At 37.3% G+C, this 24,910-nt stretch overlaps 1 protein-coding gene across 16 annotated transcripts in view; it reads left to right on the forward strand.

Moving 5' to 3' along the window:
• GPHN (gephyrin) overlaps positions 1–24,910 on the forward strand; it is a 700,118-nt gene that overhangs the window by 547,877 nt on the left and 127,331 nt on the right. The window lies entirely within an intron of this gene.

Here is a 24,910-nt window from a genome sequence, read left to right on the forward strand (position 1 = left end):
CCAATGGCTTCTGCTTATCTCTAGTTTTACCTGGAATTCAGTGCAGCAGCCATATGAACATTTCAATTTGCAGATAGTTCCCTCTTTCTCAGAATGCCGGTTTCTCATTTCTTCCAAAACCTGGATAACTCCTACTTATCCTACAGTTCTTTCAGGAAGCCTTCTGTCACCTCCCAAGTCTAAGTGGCCTTCCCAAGTTCTTTTCTAGTATACTGTAGTTTCCCTACTTTATTGCAAGAGTATTTACAGTGTAGTGCTTTTCTGTCTTCCCCACTATCCCCTCTACTCCACCCTAAGCATCTTGCAAGACCTCATCTATCTTGTTCCCTGATACTATTACCAGAATCTATCACCATGACTCTCTCTCAATAAGAGTTGATTGGATGACTGCATAAATAAATGAGAAGAAGACCTTGAGCAGACAGAGCAAGCAAAAGACAGCAGAATATGCTAAAGAAGAAACCAGTATGGGAACAGAAAAGGAAAACAATGAACATTAGCAAAAACTCTAATATATTTATTGAAAATACTGGGGGTTTTTTTGTTTGTTTGTTTGTTTTAACTGCTCCTTCTCTTCAAATTATCTCATGTATCCACTTTGGCCCTTATCCCTTCGTTCATTCTCACTACTGCCACCCAGGTTCTGGACTTACTACTACCTCTTGCCTGGAGTATAAGTCAGACTTTTCAGTCTTATACTCCTTAATTTGTCATAGATGGATAGGTCTTCTCGTTAATTTTCTTGCATCTTACTATTAAGAAACATGAATTTTTATCTTTTTTATTATTCCCAGGAAAGAGGATTTTGAAATAATCCTTGGAGAAGTATGTTAACTTTCTTATGCCTCCTATTTTTAGAAAAAAATTTCTAATTATCTCTTGCTGCAACCTAATCCCTTATCATCTTGATTGGCATTCACTGGATCTGACAATAGCTGCTTACCATCACTTAGATTATCTTTCTTTATATAACTAAGGATAATTAGCAATTGACTTCCATAAATATTTATTGAGGTAGTATTTATAAGCACTATTTTTCTCGACTTTTTTATCTAATCTAAGTAAATCAACTTTATTCAATTTTCTTTACTATATCCTTATGTAGTTTATTTACTAGGTTCTCGAAATTTAAAAAGAAAATATTTTTTATAGTTTGGATCTCACTATGTTGCCCAGACTGGATTTGAACTCCTGGGCTCAAGCAATCCTCCTGCCTCAATCTCCTGAGTAGCCATCATGCCTGGCTTGCAAATATAATTTTTTTATTTGTGAAACCTAAATTCCCAAAGTAGTATTCGCTATTCAATTTAAATTTTGTCTTATTTCTCTTATTTTTCTCGATTATCACTTTTTTATTTTATATGAAAAGTTGCATCATTCATTACCTTGAGTCAGGCTTTTTACCTTCCTTGTTGTCAACATTGTAGCAGGTATTGCTAAGAAACATTAAGTTAATAGATAGGAAGCCCCAACCCTCATATCCTCATAGAGACACCAACTTAACAGCAATATATGGTCATAATAGCTTCATGAAAACTCCAGAAAAAAGGTAGTTGCAATACCCCCAAGCTGGCACAAAGCCAAGAATAGCCACATTGAAATGGATAAGAACTGTTTTACTTTACCTGTGATAGTCCCTCCTCCAAGTCAGCATAGCTTAGCATAATAAAGAGAAAACACCCTACTCATGACTTCTTTCTGTGGGGGAAGAGTGAAACATACATCCAATGTTCTAGCTTTTCAGAGGACTGCCCAAATAACTGCTTTCTATCTCACTGCATTGACGGAACTACCACAGTTTGAATGCCTGAGGGCTGCTGAAAGCCAGGGAGAGTGGAGGCAGCTTGCTGTAGTACCACAGGGCCTACAGTGCCACACAAAGGCACCAGCACCTCTCAGTGCAATCTGGAGAAAGTGCCCAATTCTTGACTTTTCACTCAGGAGGGAGAGAGAAGAGTGGAACATGCATTAAGTGTTCTGACTTTTTGGAGGGCTACCAAGGGAATGGTTTCTCTGTTGCCTCACTGGGGTGGTAACAGAGAGCTGGCATACTTTGGATGTCTGTAGGCCACTGAGAATAAGGAACAGTGATGGCTTGCTCCAGCAGCACCACAATGCCTATAATGCTGCAGACAGACACCATTGAGAGCAAGAGATTGCAAGCTCCTGGCAGAGAAACCTGCAAACCTCTCTAATTGGGAAATTACATACACAGACCCAGAGAAGTCACATTCCCCCCCTTTCAAAAAGGTTTCAGAGGCCGCCTCAGAATTTCTAGCCAGTTTGATTGGTGAGAGTGTCCCCTATATAAGGCCAGTCTGTAAAGACTGGGAGACATGGCTGTTTCTCAAATGACTAAAACTCAGCAAAAAATAACAAAGCACACCAAGAAATCAGGATACATGCCCAATCAAAAGATCAAAGTAATTATCTAGAAACCAACCTCAAAGAAACAGAGATTTATGATTACCTGGCAAATAATTCAAAATAATTACCTTTAAAAAGGTCACTGATCTAAAAGAGAACACAAATGGACAACTAAACAATATCAGGAAACCAATGAATGGACAAAATGAAGATTTCAACAAAAAGTTAGAAACTATTAAAAAAGAACCAAAGAGAGATTCTGGAGCCAAAGGATACAATAACTGAATTGAAAAACTCACTAGAGGGGTTCAACAATTACTTGATCAATCAGAAGAGATCAACAGCAAAATTGGAAGACAGGTCATTTGAAATTATTGTTAGAGGAGCAAAAATTATTGTTAGAGGAGCAAAAAGAAAAAAAAGGAACAGAAAAGTAAAGTAAAGAAAGCCAAAGAGGCCAGGAGTTGTGGTTCACACCTGTAATCCCAACACTTTGGGAGGCCAAGGCAGGCGGATCACTTGAGTCCAGGGATTCGAGACTAGCCTGGCCAACATGGTGAAGCCCCATCTCTACTAAAAATAAAAAAATTAGCCAGGCCTGGTGGTGCACACCTGTAATCCCAGCTACTCAGGAGGCTGAAGCAAAAGAATCGCTTGAACCCAGGAGGTGGAAGTTTCAGTGAGCCAAGATCACACCACTGCACTCCATCCTGGGCAACAGAGTGAGACCCTGACTCAAAAAAAAAAAAAAAAAGAATGCCAAAAAGATGTATAGAATGCCATTATGTGGACCAGTGTATACATTCTGAGAGTTCCAGGAGAAAAGGGACACAGAACTTATTTAAAGAAATAATGGTCAAAAACTTCCCAAATTTGATGAAAGAAATGTACATCCAGACACTTGAAGTTCAAAGGATATAACTAAGGTGAATCCAAAGAGGCCCACACTAAGACATGTTATAATGAAACTGTCAAAAATCAAGGGCAAAGAGAAAATTTGAAAGGAGCAAGAGAAAAGTAACTCATCATGTACAATGAAGTTCCCATAAGAATGTCATTGGATAAACCTTACAGGTCAGAAGGGAGCAGTATGTTATATTCAAAGTGCTGAAGGAACAAAATCTGCCAGTGAGGAATACTGCGTCCAGCAAAACTGTCCTTTCAAAAATGAAAAAATAAAGACTTTCCCAGGCAAACAAAGCCTAAGGGAGTTCATCACAACTAGACCTGGCTTACAAGAAATGCTAAGGAGAGTACTGCAAGTTGACATGAAAGGACCTTAGACAACAACATGAAAGTTTATGAAAAACACAAAGCTCACTGGTAAAGGAATATATATATATATATACAAATTCAGAATACTATATTACTATAATGGTGGCATGTAAAACACATGTAATTCTGCATAGAATTCAATAGACAAAAACCTAAGGTATAACTACAAATGACTGTTAATGGGTAAATTATATCTAAAGATGTAATTTGTGACATCAAAAACACAGTGGGGATGGGAAATGTAAAAGAGTAGACTTTTATGTATGATTGATAGATTGTTCTAACTATGTTTCATGTAAGTCTCATGGTAATTACAAAGAAAATGCTTATAGAAGATACAGAAAAAATGAGAAAGTAATCAAAGCATATCGATAACGCAAAGGAAGACAGCAAGAGAGAAAAAGAGGGACTAAATAGCTACAAGATGGACAGAAAACAACATGTGCCAATAATAAGGCCTTTAAGTGTAATTGGATTAAACTCCCCAGTAAAAAGACAAAGTGAGTGAATGGATTAAAGAAACAAGATGCAATTATATTCTGTCTACAAGAGACTCATGCTAGATGTAAAGACACATATAGGCTGAAAATGAAAGGACAGAAAAAGATATCACTTCATGCAAATTATAACCAAAAGAGAGCAGGGGTGGCCATACTTATATCAGACAAAATATAGACTTTAGGTTAAAAGCTGTCACAAGAGACAAAGAAGAATATTATACTGAAAGAACAGAAATATATAACAATTATAAATTAAAATCCAGCTAACATTAGAGCACCTAAATATAAGAAGTAAACATTGACAGGATTGCAGGGAGAATAGACAATAACACAATAATGGCAGGAGATTTCAATATTCTACTTTGGATAATGGATAGAACAACCAAAAAGATTAATAAGGAAATAGAGAACTTGAACACTGTTGACCAATTAGATCTAACAGAATATTCCACCCAACAACAGTAAAATACACATTCTTTCCTAGCATACATGAAATATTCTGTAGGATAGACCACATATTAGGCTAAAAAACCAGTCTTAACAAAGTTAAGAAGACTGAAACCTATGAGATATCTTTTACAATCTTACTGGACTGAAACTAGACATCAATAGCAGTAGGAAAACTGGAAGATACACAAACATGTGAAAATTAAATGAGACACTCTTGAATAACCAGTAGATAAAGAAAAAAATCATGAGAGAAATTAGAAATATCGTGAGGCAAAAACACAACACACTAAAACTTATGAATTGCAGCAAAAGCAATACTAAGAGAGAAGTTTATGTTAGTGGCATGTACTTTAATGAGGGGGAAAGACCTCAAATCAGCAACCTAACTTTTTACCTCGAGGAATGAGAAATAGAATAAACTAAATCAAAAGTTAGCAGAAAGAAGGAAATAATAAAGATCAGAGCAGAAATAAACAAAATAGAGAATAAAAATACTAGAAAAAAAACAATGAAACTAAGAGTGGGATTTTCTAAATACCAACAAAATAAATAAACCCTTAGCTAGACAGAAAAAGAGAGAAGACTCAAATAACTAAAATCAGAAATAAAAGAAGAGACATTGCAACTGATGCTTCAGAAATAGAGATGATGAGAGACTACTATATACAATTATATGCCAACAAATTGAATCACCTAGAAGAAGTAGATAAATTCCTGGAAACACAACCTTGGTGTTCAGTCAGTCTTGGTGACTGAATTATGGAGAAATAGAAAATCTAAACATATCTATAACCATTAAGGATATTGAATCAGTAATCAAAAACCTCCCAATAAAGTAAAACCCATGACCAGATGGCTTCACTAGAGAATTCTACCAAGCATTTAAAGAAGAATTGGTACCAGTTCTTCTCAAAATCTTCCAAAAACTTGAAGAAGAAGGAATACTTCCAAAATAAATTTATTAGGTAACATTACCCTGATACGAATAGAAAAAATACAACAATAAAAAAGATAACTGATAAAAAAAATTAATGCAAAAATCCTCAAAAAAATACTAGGAAACCAAATTGGTTTATACACTTCAGCCATGTGGGATTTATCCCTGGGATGCAAGGATCGTTCAATGCATGAAAATCAATAAATGTAATATACCACATTAAAAAGAAAATCACATGATCATCTCAAAAGATGCAGAAAATGCATTTTAGAACATTCAGCAACTTTTCATGGTATAACAATCAGCAAACTAGAAACAGAAGGAAATTACCTCAATATAATAAAGGTCATTTGTGAAAAGCTTGTAACTAACATACTAAATGGTGAAAAACTGGAAGCTTTTTTTTTAAGATCAAGAACAAAGCAAAGATGCTCATTTTTGCCACTTCTCTTCAATATAATACTGGAAGTTCTAACCAAAGCAGTTAGGCAATAAAAAGAAAGAAAATGCATCCCAAATGGAAAGAAAGAAGTAAAGTTATCTCTGTTTCCAGATGACATGATCTTATGTAGAAAACTCTGAAAATTCCACTCATATACATACACACACACACACACACACACAGAGAGAGAGAGAGAGAGAGAGAGAAACATTAACTGTTAAAGCTAATACAAGAAGCCAGTAAAATTGCAGGGTACAAAGTCAACAATAAAAAATCAATTGCATTTTTATACACTAACAATGAATGATTAACAATCTGAAAAAGAAATTAAGAAAATCCCATTTACAATAGCATCAGAAAGAATAAAATACTTAGGAATAAACTTAACTAAGAAAATGAAAGACTTGCGTAGTGAAAACCACAAATCATTGCTGAATAAAGTTAAAGACACAGTAAATGGAAAGATACCTGGATTCATGGATGGAAAGACACAATATTGTTAAAATATCCATACTACCCATAGGAATCTACAAATTCAAGGCAATCCCTATCAAAATACCACTCACATTTTTTATAGAAATAGAAAGTACCACCCTAAAACTCATATAGAATTTCAGAGGTCCTGGAACAACCAAAACAATCTTGAAAAAGAAGAACAAAGCTGGAAGTCTTACATCTCTTGATTTCAAAACATATGACAAAGTTACAGTAATCAAAAAAGTTTGGTACTGGCATAAAGACAGACATATAAACTAATGTAACAGAATATAGAGCCCAGAAATACATGTTCGTGTATATGTTCAAATGATCTTTGAAGATGGTGCCAAGACCATTCAATGGGGAAAGGGCAGTCTCTTCAATAAATGTTGTTGGGAAAACAGCTATTCTCTTTGCAAAAGAACAAAGATTATCTTATACCATGCACAAAAATTACCTCAAAATGGATTAAAGATCTAATAGTTAAGTCTAATAGGTAAGACCTGAAACTATGAAACTCACAGAAGGAAATAGGCAGAAAAACTTTATGATATTGAAATGGGAAACGATCTCTTGGATATGATATCAAAAAGCACAGACAACTTATACAAATGTAGACAAATGAGACTACCTCAAATTTAAATATTTTCTGCATCAAAGGTCACAATCAGCAGAGTAAAATGGCAACAACAGAATGGGAAAAAAATAATTGCAAATCATATATCTGATAAGGGGTTAATATCCGGAATATATAAAGAACCCCTACAACTCAGCAACAAAAAAATCAAATACCCCAATTAAAAAATGGGGAAAGGACTTGAATAGACATAACTCAAAGAAGACATACAAATGGCCAACACACATATGAAAAGCTACTCAATGTCACTAATCATCAGGGAAATACAAATTTAAATCACAGTGAGATACCACCTAACACCCATTAGGATGACTACTAAAAAAAAAAAAAGAAAGAAAATAACAAGTATTGGTGATCATAGGGAGAAATTGGAACCCTTGTGCCCTGTTGGTAGGTTTGTGAAATGTTGCAGCTGCTACAGAAAATAGTATGGCGTTTCTTCAAAAAATTAAAAATAGAACTTTCATATGATCTTTCAATCCCACTTCTGGGCATATATCCAAAAAAATTGAAAATAGGATCTCAAAAAGATACTTACACACCTGTGTTCATCATAGCATTGTCTACAATAGCCAAGATATGAAAGTAATCTAAATGTTCATTAACAGATGAGGGGATAGGCAAAATATAGTCTATTTATACAATGAAATGTTATTGAGCCTTCAAAAAAATAAGGAAATCCTGTCATATGCTGCAACATGGATGAACCTTCAGGACATAATGCTAAGTGAAATAAACTAATCACCAAAAAAAACTAATACTTCATGGTTCTACTTATATGAGACATCTAAAGTAATTGAACTCATAGAAAGTAGAATGGTGGTTGCCAGGGGCTGGATGGAGAGGGAAATAGGGAATTAGCCAATGGATGTAAAGCTTCATTCACACAAAATGAGAAAGTTCTAGCGATTGTTGTACAACAATATGCATATATTGTTAATTCTGTTAAAGTTTTTAACATAATATAAATACTTAAAAATTGTTTGAGGGTTACAAAATGTATATAGATTAAGCATCTGAAAATGTATTAAAAAGTTAAGTTAATCGTTGATCATTGATCAGTGATAAGTTAATAATTCCATCCTGGAATGGACATATATTGTCCTTCAGTGTCTCTTTTTTATGATGTGTATATGTTACCAATCTATGTGTAAAAAGTGAAGTACTGATTCTCATTATTAGATTCACCACCTACATACCAATGGCTTTCTATTTTAAGCCTGACTTCTCTTCCAAGCTCCAGATTCTCCTTGCTGTTGCGTACTGGAATCACCCTTTGATGTCCTGCTGGCATCTCACATTTCTTTCATCAGAAACCAGATTTAGGATCCTTTCCTCCAAATTATTCCTGTATTGTTCTTTTATACAATTACACTCCCACTTACTCTAATAACTAAATTTGAAATCTCATGATATTTACCATCTCCTTCTCAAAGCATAGTCAGTCAGTCATAGAACCCTCTGCTGCAGCTCTTCTAAATATCCTTTTTCCCATTCCTTTTGTAATAGTTCAGGCCTTCTTCATCATTCTCCTTTGGGATTGCAGTAGTGTAATAATTGCTCTTCCTGTCTTCAGTCTCTTGCTCCCTGACAGTCTTCCATCAGTCAAGTATTACATTTTAAAGTACATACTACTCTTCTACTGAAAATCTTGAATGGTTCTCCATTCTCCATAGTACTAAGCCTCCAAAATTTGTCCTGAACTGAATTGACCAGCCTTATACCTTATATTTCATCCTCTTCACCTCCAACCTCCAGCTGCATTGGGCAATTTCGCATTCTCTAAAAGTACTTTCAGATCTTTGTAATTTTGTTCATATTTTCTTCAGTTTCATATGTTCTTCTTCCTTTTCTCGTTTAAAGATCCTCCTCTGTAAAGCCTTATAGTTTGTCCCATCAGAATTAGTTGTTCCTTTTTCTTTGTTATCTTACATAGTATTTTGTTTGTACTTTAAAACATAAGCATACACATAGTCTGTTATTTTTCCCTTAAAACACAGCCTGATTTGTGTGTTCCTTGAAAGACTGTGTAAGATAGGAATCTCATCTTGTTTATTTCAACATACTCCTAGGCCAGGTGCAGTGGCTCATGCCTGTAATCCCAGCACTTTGGGAGGCCAAGGCAAGAGGATCACTTGAGCCCAGGTGTTCAAGACCAGTCTGGGCAATATAGTGAGATCTCATCATGTCTTCTCTACCAAAAATTAAAAAATTAGTCGGACGTGGTGGCACATGCTGTAGTCTCAGCTACTCAGGAGGCTGAGGTGGGAGGATTCCTTGAGCCCAGGAGGTAGAGGTTACAGTGAGCTGAGATCAAGCCACTGCACTCCAGCCTGGGCAACAGAGCAAGACCCTGTCTCAAAACAAAACCTCACTCACTGTGTTTAATAAGTGCCCTATATTGACCAGAATAAAGTTTGAAGTTGTAAGTGGTGTTTGCTTATCTATACAACCCTTCTACTTTGTCAGTCTATATAATCAAGACTGTACTGTGTGCATAACGTCTTTGGACCTTGATGTTAAGGCCTTTTTTTCTTCCCCAAAGAGGTGATAATCTAGTTAAGAAAACAGACATGTATATAAATAAGTACAATTACTGTGAGATATGTAGTTTATATAATATGCAATTAAAAATCCTAAAAATTGAGTATTTTATAGTACCTCAGTGCAAAAATAGACATACATGCATTGTTTCAGAAAGGAGAGACTATTGATGAAAGTGATTTTTGAAATTTTGAAATAATTTCAAACTTCAGAAATGTTACAAGAATAGTATAGAGAATTCCTATATATCTTTCATCCAGACTCCCCCAAATGTTAACATTTTGTCACATTTCCTTTATAATCTCTCTATATATTAATATACATATTATCCTGTGAGTAAATTGCAGACATGATGCCTCTTTACCCCTAAATAATTTAATGTGTATTTCCTTCCAAAAAAATCTGGAGGGGTGGCAAATAAAAAAGACTTTCTCGTACATAACCACAGTACAATTATGAAAATTAGGAAATGAACATTGCCACAATACTATTATGTAATCTTATTCAAATTACATTTTGTCAGTTTTTCTAATAATGTTCTTTATAACAAAGGAGACAACATTCTTTTCTTCTGACCTGGGATTCAATCCAGAATCATGTGTTACATTTAGTTATCCTGTCTCTGTAGACTCCTTTAATATGGAACAAGTCTTCAAGTTTGTCTTTGTCTTTCACTACCTTTATATTTTTGAAGCATGTAGGTCAGTTATTTTGTACAATGTCCCTAAAATTTCTATTTTTCTCAGGTTTCCTAATGGTTTAATTCTGGTTATAAATTTGGTCAGGAATATCTCAAATGTGATGTTGTATCTTTCTCAGTGCATCTTATCAGGGGGCTCATGATGTCAGTTTATCCCATTACTGGTGATATTAACTTCGATCACTTGGCTAAAAGGGTGTCTGCCAGATTTCTCCACTGTAGTTAATGAGTACAGTTAATAAATATCTTGTAGGGATATACTTTGAGACCAGACAAATATGTTTTGTTTTTCTTGAGGCTTTTACCTTCTAATCTTGGCATTAACTGATTATTTTTCCCTAAACCAATTATTATTAGATGGTTGCCAAGTGGTGATTTTCTAATTCCAATATTTCTTCATGTAACAGTTGACCCTCTGTTATAAGGAAGAATTTATTCTCAGGCCAGCATATTTTCAAAATGAGAAAGGCGTCATAGCTCTACTTCGGGCCTTATTGGTATTTGCCCAAAATACAAACACTTTCTTTTATTTTTTTTATTTTTTTTATGCTTTAAGTTCTGGGGTACGTGTGTAGAAGGTGTGGTTTTGTTACATAGGTATACACGTGCCGTGGTGGTTTGCTGCACCCATCAACCCATCACCTACATTAGGTATTTCTCCTAATGTTATCCCTCCCCTAACCCCCCCACCCCCCAACAGGCCCTGGTGTGTGATGTTCCCCTTCCTGTGTCCATGTGTTCTCATTGTTCAACTCCCACTTAGGAGTGAGAACATGTACTGTTTGGTTTTCTGATATTGTGATAGTTTGCTGAGAATGATGGTCTCCAGCTTCATCCATGTCCCTGCAAAGGACATGAACTCATCCTTTTTTATGGCTGTATAGTATTCCGTGGTGTATATATGCCACATTTTCTTAATCCAGTCTATCATTGATGGACATTTGGGTTGGTTCCAAGTCTTTGCTATTGTGAATAGTGCCACAATAAACATATGTGTGCATGTGTCTTTATCATAGGATGATTTATAATCCTTTGGATATACGCCCAGTAATGGGATTGCTGGGTCAAATGGTATTTCTAGTTCTAGATCTTCGATGAATCACCACACTGTCTTCCATAATGGTTGAACTAATTTACACTCCCACCAACAGCGTAAATGTGTTCCTATTTTTCCACAACCTCTCCAGCATCTGTTGTTTCCTAACGTTTTAATGATCTCCAGTCTAACTGGTGTGAGATGGTATCTCATTGTGGTTTTGATTTGCATTTCTCTAATGACCAGTGATGATGAGCATATTTTCATATGCCTGTTGGCCTCATAAATGTCTTCTTTTGAGAAGTGTCTGTTCATATACTTTGCCCATTTTTTGATGGAGTTGTTTTTTTCTTGTAAATTTGTTCGAGTTCTTTGTAGATTCTGGATATTAGCCCTTTGTCAGATGAGTAGATTGCAAAAATTTTCTCCCATTCTGTAGATTGCCTGTTCACTCTGATGATAGTTTCTTTTGCTGTGCAGAAGCTCTTTAGTTTAATTAGATCCCATTTGTCAATTCTGGCTTTTGTTGCCATTTCTTTTAGTGTTTTAGACATGAAGTCTTTGCCCATGCCTATGTCCTGAATGGTATTGCCCAGGTTTTCTTCTAGGATTTTTATGGTCCTAGGTCTTATGTTTAAGTCTTTGATCCATCTTGAGTTGATTTTTGTATAAGGTGTAAGGAAGGCGTCCAGTTTCAGTTTTTTGCATAGGGCTAGCCAGTTTTCCCAACAGTATTTATTAAATAGGGAATATTCTCCCCATTACTTGTGTGTGTCAGGTTTGTCAAAGATCAGATGGTTGTAGATGTGTGGTGTTATTTCTCAGGCCTTCATTCTGTCCCATTGGTCTGTATATCTGTTTTGGTACCAGTACCATGCTGTTTTGGTTACTCTAGCCTTGTAATATAGTTTGAAGTCAGGTAGCATGATGCTTCCAGCTTTGTTCTTCTTGCCCAGGATTGTCTTGACTATGTGGGCTCTTTTTTGGTTCCATTTGAAGTTTAAAGTAGTTTTTTCGAATTCTATGAAGAAAGTCAGTGGTAGCTTGATGGGGATAGCATTGAATCTATAAATTACTTTGGGCAGTATGGCCATTTTCATGATATTGGTTCTTCCTATCCATGAGCATGGAATGTTTTTTCCATATGTTTGTGTCCTCTTTTATTTGCTTGAGCAGTTGTTTGTAGTTCTCCTTGAAGAGGTCCTTCACATCCCTTATAAGTCGTATTCCTAGGTATTTTATTCTGTTTGTAGCAATTGTGAATGGGAGTTCACTCATGATTTGGCTCTCTGTTATTAGGGTATAGAATGCTTGTGATTTTTGCACATTGATTTTGTATCCTGAGACTTTGCTGAAGTTGCTTATCAGCTTAAGGAGATTTTGGACTGAGACAATGGGGTTTTCTAAATATACAATCATGTCATCTGCAAACAGAGACAATTTGACTTCCTCTCTTCCTATTTGAATACCCTTTATTGCTTTCTCTTGCCTGATTGCCCTGGCCAGAACTTCCAATATTATGTTGAATAGGAGTAGTAAGAGAGGTCATCCTTGTCTTGTGCTAGTTTTCAAAGGGAATGCTTCCAGTTTTTGCCCATTCAGTATGATACTGGCTGTGGGCTTGTCGTAAATAGCTCTTATTATTTCGAGATACGTACCATCAATACCTAGTTTATTGAGAGTTTTTAGCATGAAGGATTGTTGAATTTTGTTGAAGGCCTTTTCTGCATCTATTAAGATAATCGTGTTTTTTGTCATTGGTTTGGTTTAGTGATGGATTACATTTATTGATTTGTGTATGTTGAACCAGCCTTGCATCCAGGTATGAAGCCGACTTGATCATGGTGGATAAGCTTTTTGATGTGTTGCTGGATTCAGTTTGCCAGTATTTTATTGAGGATTTTTGCATCGATGTTCATCAGGGATATTGGCTTGAAATTTTCCTTTTTTGTTGTGTCTCTGCCAGGTTTTGGTATCAGGATGATGCTGGCCTCATAAAATGAGTTAGGGAGGATTCCCTCTTTTTCTATTGTTTAGAATAGCTTCAGAAGGAATGGTACCAGCTACTCTTTGTGCCTCTGGTAGAATTCGGCTATTAATCCATCTGGTCCTGGACTTTTTTTGGTTGGTAGGCTATTAATTACTGCCTCAATTTCAGAACTTGTTAATGGTTTATTCAGGGATTCAATTTCTTCCTGGCTTAGACTTGGGAGGGTGTATGTGTCCAGGAATTTATCGATTTCTTCTAGACTTTCTAGTTTATTTGTGTGGAGGTGTTTATACTGTTCTCTGATGGTAGTTTGTGTTTCTGTGGGATTAGTGGTGATATCCCCTATATTATCCTAGCACTTTGGGAGGCTGAGGTGGGTGGATTACCTGACGTCAGGAGTTTGAAACCAGCCTGGCCAACATGGTGAAACCCCATCTCTACTAAAAATACAAAAATTACCCAGGCATGGTGACACATACCCGTAATCCCAACTACTTGGGAAGCTAAGACAGGAGAATTGCTTGAACCCAGGAGGTGGAGGTTGCAGCAAGCCGAGATCACACCACTGCACTCCAGCCTGGGTGACAGAGACAAGACTCTGTCTCAAAAAAAAACAAAAACTAAACAATAATAATAATAATTTGCTCACTTAATATTTCCAGAAACGATGCCTTGGCCCGTGTTTGTTCGTTTTGTTTTGTTTGTATTTTTTCTTATTTCTTTCCAGGTGAATTAGAATTCACCAATTTTTAGGAAGATGTATATTTTCCCCAGGACATGTTAGCTGGTGTTTTCTTCTGCTGTTAACTAGCACTTTTCTCAATCTCTCAAGGTATAGTGAGAGCCGGTTGATGTAAACTATACTTTATAACATCTTATTTTCTAGAAATCCACGGGTGCTGCTGCTGTTTTTGTTGTTGTTGTTGTTTTAAAAGCATACCCCAGCCACCGTTTATGGCATCAAAAGCATTATAAAATATGTGTAATTATTTCTTGAGTACCCCCTTCCTCCTCCTCCTCCTGTCTCTCTCTCTCTGTGTGTGTGTGTCTCTCTCTCTTTCTCTCTGTCTCTCTCGTCTCTGTCTGTCTGTTGGTGTGTCTCTGTCTGTCTCTGTTTCTCTCTGTCTCTCTCTCTTTCTCTCTCTCTCTCTCTCTGTTTCTCTCTCTCTCTCTCCCCCTGTCTCTCTCTCTCTCTCTCCCCCTCTCTCTCTTTCTTTTTAAAATAAGCTCAGGTAGATCTAATCCGTTTCCAAGGCCTGAATTCTTAACTTTAGAAACCCCAGATTTCATCTCCATACAGAATCCTGTACAGAACTGGCAAGTTGATTTCTGGACTTGGATGCCTAATAGATATTACCTATTAATAAAGACCCAACCCTAAAATTGGGATTTGCTTCTCCCTTGACTCACGTGTGACCCAGACTTACTGTCTCAATAAATCGTACCACTGTTCACCTAGGATTCTGGGAGGATTTTCCCAATCTGTATTTCCCCGTGTCCTAAAGGACCCATGACCAATTCCTGTCCGTTCTGTCTCAAATATGTATCTCCAAACACTTCTCTCAATTTCCACAACTACCCACAGCCCCTTGTGGAACAACTGGCTCTTTGAAAAACATCCCAGAAGTTGTTTCAGCTTTTTGCTATGAGGCCTAAGCCTGAGGCCTAAGACCCTGTCTGTCTGTTTTTCTCTGTCTCCCTCTGTGTCTCTCTGTCTCTGTCTCTGTCTCTGTCTGTCTTTGTCTCTCTCTGTCTCTGTCTCTCTCTGTCTCTGTTTCTCTGTCTCTCTGTGTGTCTGTCTTTCTCTGTCTGTATCTCTCTGTGTATTTGTCGCTCCCTCTGTGTGTGTCTCTCTCTGTCTCTCTGTCTCTCCCTCTGTCTCAGTGTCCGTCTGTCTGTCTCTCTCTCTCTGTCTCTGTCTGTCTCTCTGTCTCTCTCCATCTGTCCATCTCTCTCTGCCTCTGTCTCTCTCTCTCTGTCTCTCCCTCTCTCGGTCTCGGTGTCTCTGCCTGTCTCTGTCTCCCTCTGTCTCTGTCTGTCTCTCTGTCCATCTCTCTGTCTCTGTCTCTCTGTCTCTCTCTCTGTGCATCTGTCTCTCTCTTTCTCTCTCTGTGTGTGTGTGTCTCTCTCTCTCTCTCTCTCTCTGTTTCTGTCTCTCCCTTCCTCTCTTTTTAAAATAAGCTCAGGTAGATCTAATTCATTTTCAAGGCCTGAATTCTTAACTTTAGAAACTCCAGATTTGATCTACATACAGAATCCTGTACAGAACTGGCAAGTTGGTTTCTGGACTTGGATACCTCATAGATATTACATATTAATAGAGACCCAACCCTAAAATCTGGGTTTGCTTCGCCCTTGACTCAACTGTGACCCAGACTTACTGTCTCAATTTTTTTTAAAAAGAATTTATTTAAATCATTTTTATATTTAGTATATATTCATAGATTATTTTATTAAACAGATTAAAATCTGTTACTGTTCTAATTTATTTTCATGATAAATTTGTATCAGATTTAGCCAAAGGGAGCTCTTCAGTCTTGTTCCAAGATCCTTTGACATGTTCCTATCATTATTTGAGCACTTTCTTACTGAAAAAAGTTGTGAAGGAAGAGTTGTAATTTCCCAGGAAAATAAAAGGGTGAGAGAAAAAGTATTCTAGGGAGAAAGAGCATCATATGCTATGGCAGAAAACTATGAAATAATACAGTGTATTCTGATATCTACAAGATTATCAATTTTCTGAGTGATGGAATAATGAGAGACGAGACTGAAAAGAAAGCAAATAAGGGTTTTATATACTATTCTAAGGAACTGAAATTTTATCCTGTGAGTGATAATCAACTATTGATATAAATTATGAAGCTAACATTTTGTGACAGCAATGCCTATTTTATCATCTTTATGTACAGAAATCCCAGGAGAACTTCCATATTTTTTATCAGCCCTAGTAAATAATAATTCTTTCAGCTATGCTTTTTTGGTTTTGTCAGAAATGCTGTGAGGCTCATTGTCTTGAATAAGCAAGTAGAAAAGTTGTAAAACTATTAGATTGAAGACAATATGAAAATTATTTTCAGATGTACAAAGTGCCCTGTAGTCCTGAGCCTACAAACTCTACCATTGCCAGTGTTTCCCTAGAGCTTTGGAACCACTTTCTCCTAATTGGAGAGATTTATATGAAAGTCTAAATGCTTTGTATATCTGAACCACACATTCTTTGAATTACCAAGGGCCCTAACTATTAAAGCTGACCATATTACTATTATCTATCTTTTCTCTTTATGTTTCCTAGGAAAGCTATTCATTATCTTAGGTGGTTTGCTCTTCAGAAAGATCCAGGAAATAGAAATACGAGGAATTCAAGCTGCAAATGCTATGTGGAATAGAGGCAGTAATATTAATAGGAATAGAACAAGTCTCCTGATATTTGCAGTATATCCAAAAAATGAATAATGATTTACACTTTATTTAGTTTAGGGAACTTTTCTACTGCTTGTTTTGAAAAATGAAGTTTCTTGAGGTTCTGAATTTAATCAAGAAGGACCTGCATGAACATCAGAACATCTTGTTTCTGCTATGTTCTCTCCTATGATCAAAGGCATCTTTTCTTCATTTACTTTGTGTGTGTGTTTTTTGAGACAGAGTCTCACTCTGTTGCCCAGGCTGGAGTGCAGTGGTGCAATCTCGGCTCACTGCAACCTCTGCCTCCCGGGTTCAAGGAATTCTCGTGTCTCAGCCTTCCGAGTAGCTGGGACTACAGGCTCCTGACACCATGCATGGCTAATTTTTTGTATTTTAATAGTGATGGGGTTTCACCATGTTGCCCAGAGTGGTCTCAAACTCCTGAGTTCAGGCAGCCCACCTGTATCAGCTTCCCAAAGTGTTAGGATTACAGACATGAGCCATTGCACCCGACCCATTTCCTTTTCATGTTAAAAATGGATTTTCAAGGAAGGCCAGTCATGGTGGCTCACGCCTGTAATCCTAACACTTTGGGAGGCCAGGGGTTTGAGACCAGCCTGAGCAACATAGGGAGACCCCATCTGTGCAAAACATCAGAAAATTAGCCAGGTGTATGGTGGTGTGCACCTGTGGTCCCAGCTACTCGATGGGGTGAGACAGGAGGATCATTTGAGCCAGCAGGTCAAAGTTGCAGTGAGCCATGATCAAGCAACTGCACTCCAGCCTGAGAAACAAAGCCAGACCCTGTCTCAAAGCCAAGATGAAACATTGTATATTAAGAACTTACTGGTTTAAGAGGATGCATTTTAACTGAGAAAAATAATTTCATTGATATAAATAGCTCCATTTCAAGATGACCACACCACAAAAAAAGGTTACTGCTAGATAACAAAGATCCATATTGTTAATCTGCTCAGTAGAAAGGAATCCATTTGTACTTACTGTGACCCTTTGGAGGCTTTCTACATCATAGATAGTGTCATTAGTATTTAACCATGTCTTTGATGATGACAATCCTGAGTGAACCCCTATTCATTTTGCACTGAGTTCTTATATAGTCTTTTCAGTGATTATAACTGCATCATGGAAGATAGGAAATCTCAGTAACATTTTTATTACTTCCTCTGCAAAAATTCTGAACTAAAATATAGTCAACCTCATCTCTGGACTAAACTAGAAAATATACGAGACAAGTTAAGTTATACTTGCGGAACTGTAGGCTCATTAGAGAAACCTGTAGCATCAATTTGTGCCCACCTTAGAATAGCTTTAATCCTACAAATCTACTTAAGAAAAGCAAACCCATTGCAGAGGAATGCTGTCAGTTTAGATATTATAATAATTCAGTCTGTCACTCTTAGCTGCTTAGCTCAGTTCAGACAGCTATAGTGGGGAAGATGTCTAGACTCCCTCCCCTGCCTCTGCCCCAACTCTCAAATAAAAATCCTATATCCTAAAGTACCTTGTAGTTTATTTTTACCAAACAAGCTAGTCTACCTGCAAATTAACAGTAACAGTGATATCACCAGGTAATGTTACTATTGTAAATTAAAGTGAGTATTCCCTTGGACGCTATGATCTTCTCAGTGGGACATGTGTTTTCACGTGTTTTGTAATACATATGAGTTAAATAAAGCTAATGCCCTCGCAGATTCTCTTTATGACCATTAGTAATCATTTGTAAGGTAGCTATCAGAATATATTTGTGGCCATGAAATAGTTTTGCTTCATAGGAAACTATTTTTTCTATTCAAAAATAAAACTTATTTTTCATTATAACCTTCTTACCTTTTTTAAAATGTTTCATTCCTTCCTTTCCTATTTCTGCCTAAATGGGTTTTATGGGCTACTGGCTGCTAGGTGATAACTCACTGGGGCCTTCAAGAGGAAAAAGTGCATACTTTTTTCTCAATTTTTTTTTTCTCTTCTATCAAACTTCTGTTCTACAGTCACAATCAACAAGAGAAACAATCAACATTTTTTGGTCCTTTTTCCGGCTGATTATGTTTTTTTGTTTGTTTGTTTGTTTGTTGTTTGTTTTTGAGAGAGAGTCTCACTGTGTCGCCCAGGCTGGAGTGCAGTGGCACCATCTCGGCTCACTGCAAGCTCTGCCTTCTGGGTTCACACCTTTCTCCTGCCTCAGCCTCCGGAGTAGCTGGGACTACAGGCACCCGCCACCAGGCCTGGCTAATTTTTTTGTATTTTTAGTAGAGACAGGGTTTCACCGTGTTAGCCAGGATGTTTTCTAATGGCCCAAGACAGTAAGAAGTGCTTTGGGTTTGTAATTTACAAAATAAGAGAAGTCTGTGACAACTTTTTTTTTTTTTGAGACAGAGTCTCACTGTGTTGCCAGGCTGGAGTGCAGTGGCGTGATCTCAGCTCACTGCAACCTCCGCCTCCTGGGTTCAAGCAATTCTCCTGCCTCAGCCTCCCGAGTAGCTGGGACTACAGGCATGCGCCACCACGCCCAGCTAATTTTTGTATTTTTAGTAGAGACGGGGTTTCACCATGTTAGCCAGGATGGTCTTGATCACTTGACCTCGTGATCCACCCACCTCAGCCTCCCAAAGTGCTGGGATTACAGGCGTGAGCCACCACGCCCGGCTGAAGTAGGTTTTTTATTGGTGAAGTAGCTAATTACTGTATAATTTGGGGTGAGTCTTGAGTGGGAAGAAGCCTCATGGCACATAAAAAGGTGCTTAATTAATATTTGTTGAAAACACACATGCACGCACACACATGCATGCACACACAACCCTACCTGCTGATGTGCCAGAGAATTACAATACTCCTCCTTTGAGACATTCCTTTTAGTTAATTTGTTATATATCCAAAGGTCCTTGTGTTAACATGCAAATAGTTTAACGAAGGACCAGTATTAATCCAATAGCACCAAGGTATGTTAATTTCTTCAATTAAGTTATTCCACAATGTATGCATATCTCAAAACATCATGGTATACACCATGCATATATAAAATTTTTGCCAATTAAAAATAAATTTTAAATAAAATGTTTATACTATAGGTCTATAAAAAAGTACAAATTATTTTTCTGGTGAGGTAATCACTTTGTGACAAAGACTTTATAAATATTCAGTGGCTTAGAGAAGTAAAACGACAGCAGAAAGCACTGCTTTACTTTTTGCTTCCCAACTTTGGACTTGTTTAAAAGATTTGCCATTCATTAAATACCCCAAGTATTTACTGAGTATCTACTATAAGTGTAAGGAAGGCACTATTCTAAAAGTGACAGAGAATACAAAGATTAATAAGACATAGGCTCTGTCTTCAATGAGTTTACCATCTACTAGCAGAGGTAAGGCAAATATTTAAATATCTATAGCATAAGATGGAGAGTGATACGTACCAGAAGACAAATATAAACAAGGTATAGCATTACTTTAGTGATGGAAGAGATTATTCCTGCCCGTAGATAACCATACTGCAATTTCCAAACAACAAGAAAAAAAAAGAAAACAAGGAGGGGCCAAGATGACCAACTAAAAACAGCTACGGTTGGAGGCTCCCACGTAGAAGAATGAAAACAGCGAGTAAATCCTACGCCAGCAACTGAAGTATCCAGGTTCTCTCACTAGGACTGACCAGGCAGTTGGCGCAACCCATGGTAAGTGAGTAAGGAAAAGTAGAGTGGAGTGACAGCCAACCCAGGATCCACACAGGGGAAGGGGAACTCCCACTCCCAGCCAAGGGAGATAATGAGTGATTGTGCTACCACGCCTGGGGAACCATGCTTTTTCCATGGATCTGTGCAACCCACAGATCAGGAGATCCCCTCATAAGTCCACACCACCCAGGCCTTGGTTCCCAAGCACAGAACTATGCAGATTCTTGGCAGCCGCTCAGATGGAGACTGCCTAAGACAACCAAGTTCCTAGGGGAAGGGGCGGCTGCCATCACTGCAACTGCCTGCTGCCAAAGATGACTGAGCTCCAAGTGGGAGGAGTGGCTGCCATCACTGCAACTGCCTGCTGCCAAGACAACTGAGCTCCTGCGGGGAGAGACAGCTGCCATCACTGCAGCTCCAGTCCGCCAGTTTAGAGAGGAAAATAAATAACCTGATGGAGCTGAAAAACACAAGAACTTCATAATACAACCACAAGTATCAATAGCTGGATAGACCAAGGGAAGGAAAGAATTTTGGAGCTTGAAGACTATCTTGCTGAAATAAGACAAGCAGACAAGATTAGAGAAAAAGGAATGAAAAGGAATGAACAAAACCTCTGAGAACTACGGGATTATGTAAAAAGACCAAACCTACAACTGATTGGGGTACCTGAAAGAGATGGGAGAATGGAACCAAGTTGGAAAACGTACATCAGGATATCATCCAGAATTTCTCCAACCTAGCAAGATAGGCCAACATTCAAATTCAGGAAATCCAGAGAACCACAGTAAGATACTCCATGAGAAGAAAGATCATCCCCAAGACACATAATCATCAGATTCTCCAAAGTAAAAATGAAGGAAAAGCATTAAGGGCAGCCAGAGAAAAAGGCCAGGTTACCTATAAAGTGAAGCCCATCAGACTAACAGTGGACCTCTCAGCAGAAACCCTACAAGCCAGAAGAGATTGGGGGCCAATATTCAGTATCCTTAAAGGAAAGAATTTCCAAGCCAGAATTTCATAACCAGCCAAACTAAACTTTGTAAAGTGAAGGAAAAATAAAATCCTTTCCAGAAAAGCAAATACTGAGGGAATTTGTCACCACCAGGCCTGTCTTGCAGGAGCTCCTGAGAGAAGCACTAAATATGGAAAGAAAAAAACAATACCTGCCACTACAAACACACACTAAAGTACACAGACCAATGACACTTCGAAGCAACTACTTCATCAAGTCTGCAAAATAACCAGCTAGCTTCATGATGACAGGATCAAATTCACACATATATTAACCTTAAATGTAAATGAGCTAAATGCCCCCAGTTGAAAGACACAGAATGGCAAGCTGGATAAAGAGTCAAGACCCATCAGTGTGCTGTATTAAAGAGACCCATCTCATGTGCAAAGACACACATAGGCTCAAAATAAAGGGGTGGAGGAAATTTTACCAAGCAAATAGCAGAGAAAACCAGGGGTTGCAATCCTAGTGTTAAAGTCTTATAAAACAGACATTAAACCAAAAAAAAAAAAGATCAAAAAAGACAAGGGCATTACATAATGGTAAAGGCTCAATTCAACAAGAAGTGCCAACTATCCTAAATATACAGGAGGACCTAGATTCATAAAACAAGTTCTTAGAGACCTACAAAGAGACTTAGACTCCCACATAATAATAGTGGGAGGCTTTAATACTGCACTGTCAGTATTAGATCACTGAGACAGAAAATTAACAAAGATATTCAGGACCCAAACTCAACTCTGGATTAAGTGGACCTGACAGATATCTACAGAACTCTCCACCCAAAAACAACAGAATATATATTCTTCTTTGTGCCATATGGCACTTACTCCTAAAAAGATTGCATAATTGGAAGTAAAACACTCCTAGCAAATACCAAACAACTGAAATCAGAAGAAACAATCTCTCAGACCACAGTGCAATAAAATTAGAACTCAAGGTTAAGAAACTCACTCAAAACCACACAGCTACATGGAAATTAAGCCACCTGCCCCTGAATGACTCCTGGATAAATAATGAAATCAAGGCAGAAATCAAGAAGTTCTTTGAAACCAGTGAGAATATAGAGACATCATGCCAGAACCTCTGGGACACAGCCAAAGCAGTGTTAAGAGGGAAAGTTATAGCACTAAATGCCCACATCAGAAAGTTAAAAGATCTCAAATTGACATCCTAATATCAAAATTAAAAGAACTAGAGAACCAAGACCAAAAAAAAAGGCCAAATCTAGCAGAAGACAAGAAATAACCAAGATCAGAGCAGAACTGAAAGAGATAGAGACATTAAAAACCTTAAAAAAATCATGGAATCTAGGAGCTGGTTTTTTTTTTTTTGAAAAAAAAGATTAATAAAATAGACTACTAGCCAGACTAATAAAGAAGGAAAGAGAGAAGAATCAAATAGACACAATAAAAAATGATAAAGGGGATATTACCACTGACCCTACAGAAATATGAACAACCATCAGAGAATACTATAAACACCTCTATGCAAATAAACTAGAAAATCTAGAATAAATGGATAAATTCCTGGACACACACACCCTCGTAAGTCTGAACCAGGAAGAAGTTGAATCTCTGAATAGACAATAACAAGTTCTGAAATTGAGGCAGTAATTAATAGCCTACCAACCAAAAAAAGCCCAGGACCAGATGGATTCACAGCCAAATTCTACGAGAGGTACAAAGAGAAGCTGATGCCATTTCTTCTGAAACTACTCCAAACAACTGAAAAGGAGGCACTCCTCTCTGACTCATTTTATGAGGCCAGCATCATCCTGATATCAAAACCTGGCAGAGATACAACAAAAAAAGAATATCCCTGATGATAATTGATGCAAAAATTCTCAATAAAATACTGACAAACCGAATCCAGCAGCACATCAAAAAGCTTATCCACATGATCAAGACAGCTTCATCCCCAAGATGCAAGGCTGGTTCAACATATGCAAATCAATAAACGTGATTTATCACAAAAACAGAACTAAAGACAAAAACCACATGATTATCTCAATAGACACAGAAAAGGCCTTTGATAAAATTCAACTTCCCTTCATATTAAAAATTTTCAATAAACTAGGTATTGTTGGAACATACCTCAAAATATAAGGGCAATTTATGACAAACCCACAGCCAATATCATACTGAATGAGAAAAAGCTCAAAGCATTCCTCTTGAAAATCAGCACAAGACAAGGATGCCTTCTCTCACCACTCCTATTCAACATAGAATTGGAAATTCTGGCCAGGGCAATCAGACAAGAGAAAGAAATAAAGGGTATTCCGATAGGAAGAGAGGAAGTCAAGCCATCTCTGTTTGCAGATAACATACTCCTATATCTGAAAACCCCATCACCTCAGCCCCAAAGCTTCTTAAGCTGATAAACACCTTCAGCAAAGTACAAAATCAATGTGCAAAAATCACAAGCATTCCTATACACCAGCAGTAGACAAGCAGAAAGCCAAATCATTAATGAATTCCCTTTCACAATTGCTAAAAAGAGAATAAAATACCTAGGAATACAGCTAACAAGGGAAGTGAAGGACCTCTTCAAGGAGAACTACAAACTGCTGCTCAAGGAAATCAGAGAGCACACAAACAAATGGAAAAACATTCCACACTCATGGATGGGAAAAATCAATATCATGAAAATGGCCATACTGCCCAGAGTAATTTATAGATTCAATGCTATTCCCATTAAACTACGCTTGACATTTTTCACAGAATTAGAAAAAACTACTTTAAAGTTCATATGGAACCAAAAAAGAGCCTATATAATGAAGACAATCCTAAGCAAAAAGAACAAATCTGAAGGCATCACATATCCGACTTCAAACTCAACTACAAGGCTATAGTAACCAAAATAGAGGGTAGTAGTACAAAAACAGACACATAGACCAATGTAACAGAATATAGAACTCAAAACTAAGACTGCACATCTACAGCCATGTAATCTTCAACAAACCTGACAAAAGCAATGGGGAAAGGATTTGCTATTTAATAAATGGTGCTGGGAGAACTGGCTAGCCATATGCAGAAAACTGAAACTGGACCCTTTCCTTACACCTTATACAAAAGTTAACTCAAGATGGATTAAAGATTTAAATGTAAAACCCAAAACTATAAAAATCCTAGAAGAAAATCTAGGCAATACCATTCAGGACATAGACACGGACAAAGATTTCATGACAAAAACGTCAAAGGCAATTGCAACAAAAGCAAAAATTGACAAATGGGATCTAATTAAAGAGCTTCTGCACAGCAAAAGAAACTGTCATCAGAGTGAAGAGACAAACTACAGAATGGGAGAAAATTATTGCAATCTATCCATCAGACAAAGGTCTAATATCCAGAATCTACAAGAAAAAAATAACCCCATTTAAAAGTGGGCAAAGGATATGTACAGACACTTCTCAAAAGAAGATATACATGCAGCCAACAAACATATGGAAA

The sequence above is a fragment of the Nomascus leucogenys genome, chromosome 1a (assembly GCF_006542625.1).
Source record: "Nomascus leucogenys isolate Asia chromosome 1a, Asia_NLE_v1, whole genome shotgun sequence".
Classification (NCBI taxonomy): domain Eukaryota; kingdom Metazoa; phylum Chordata; class Mammalia; order Primates; family Hylobatidae; genus Nomascus; species Nomascus leucogenys.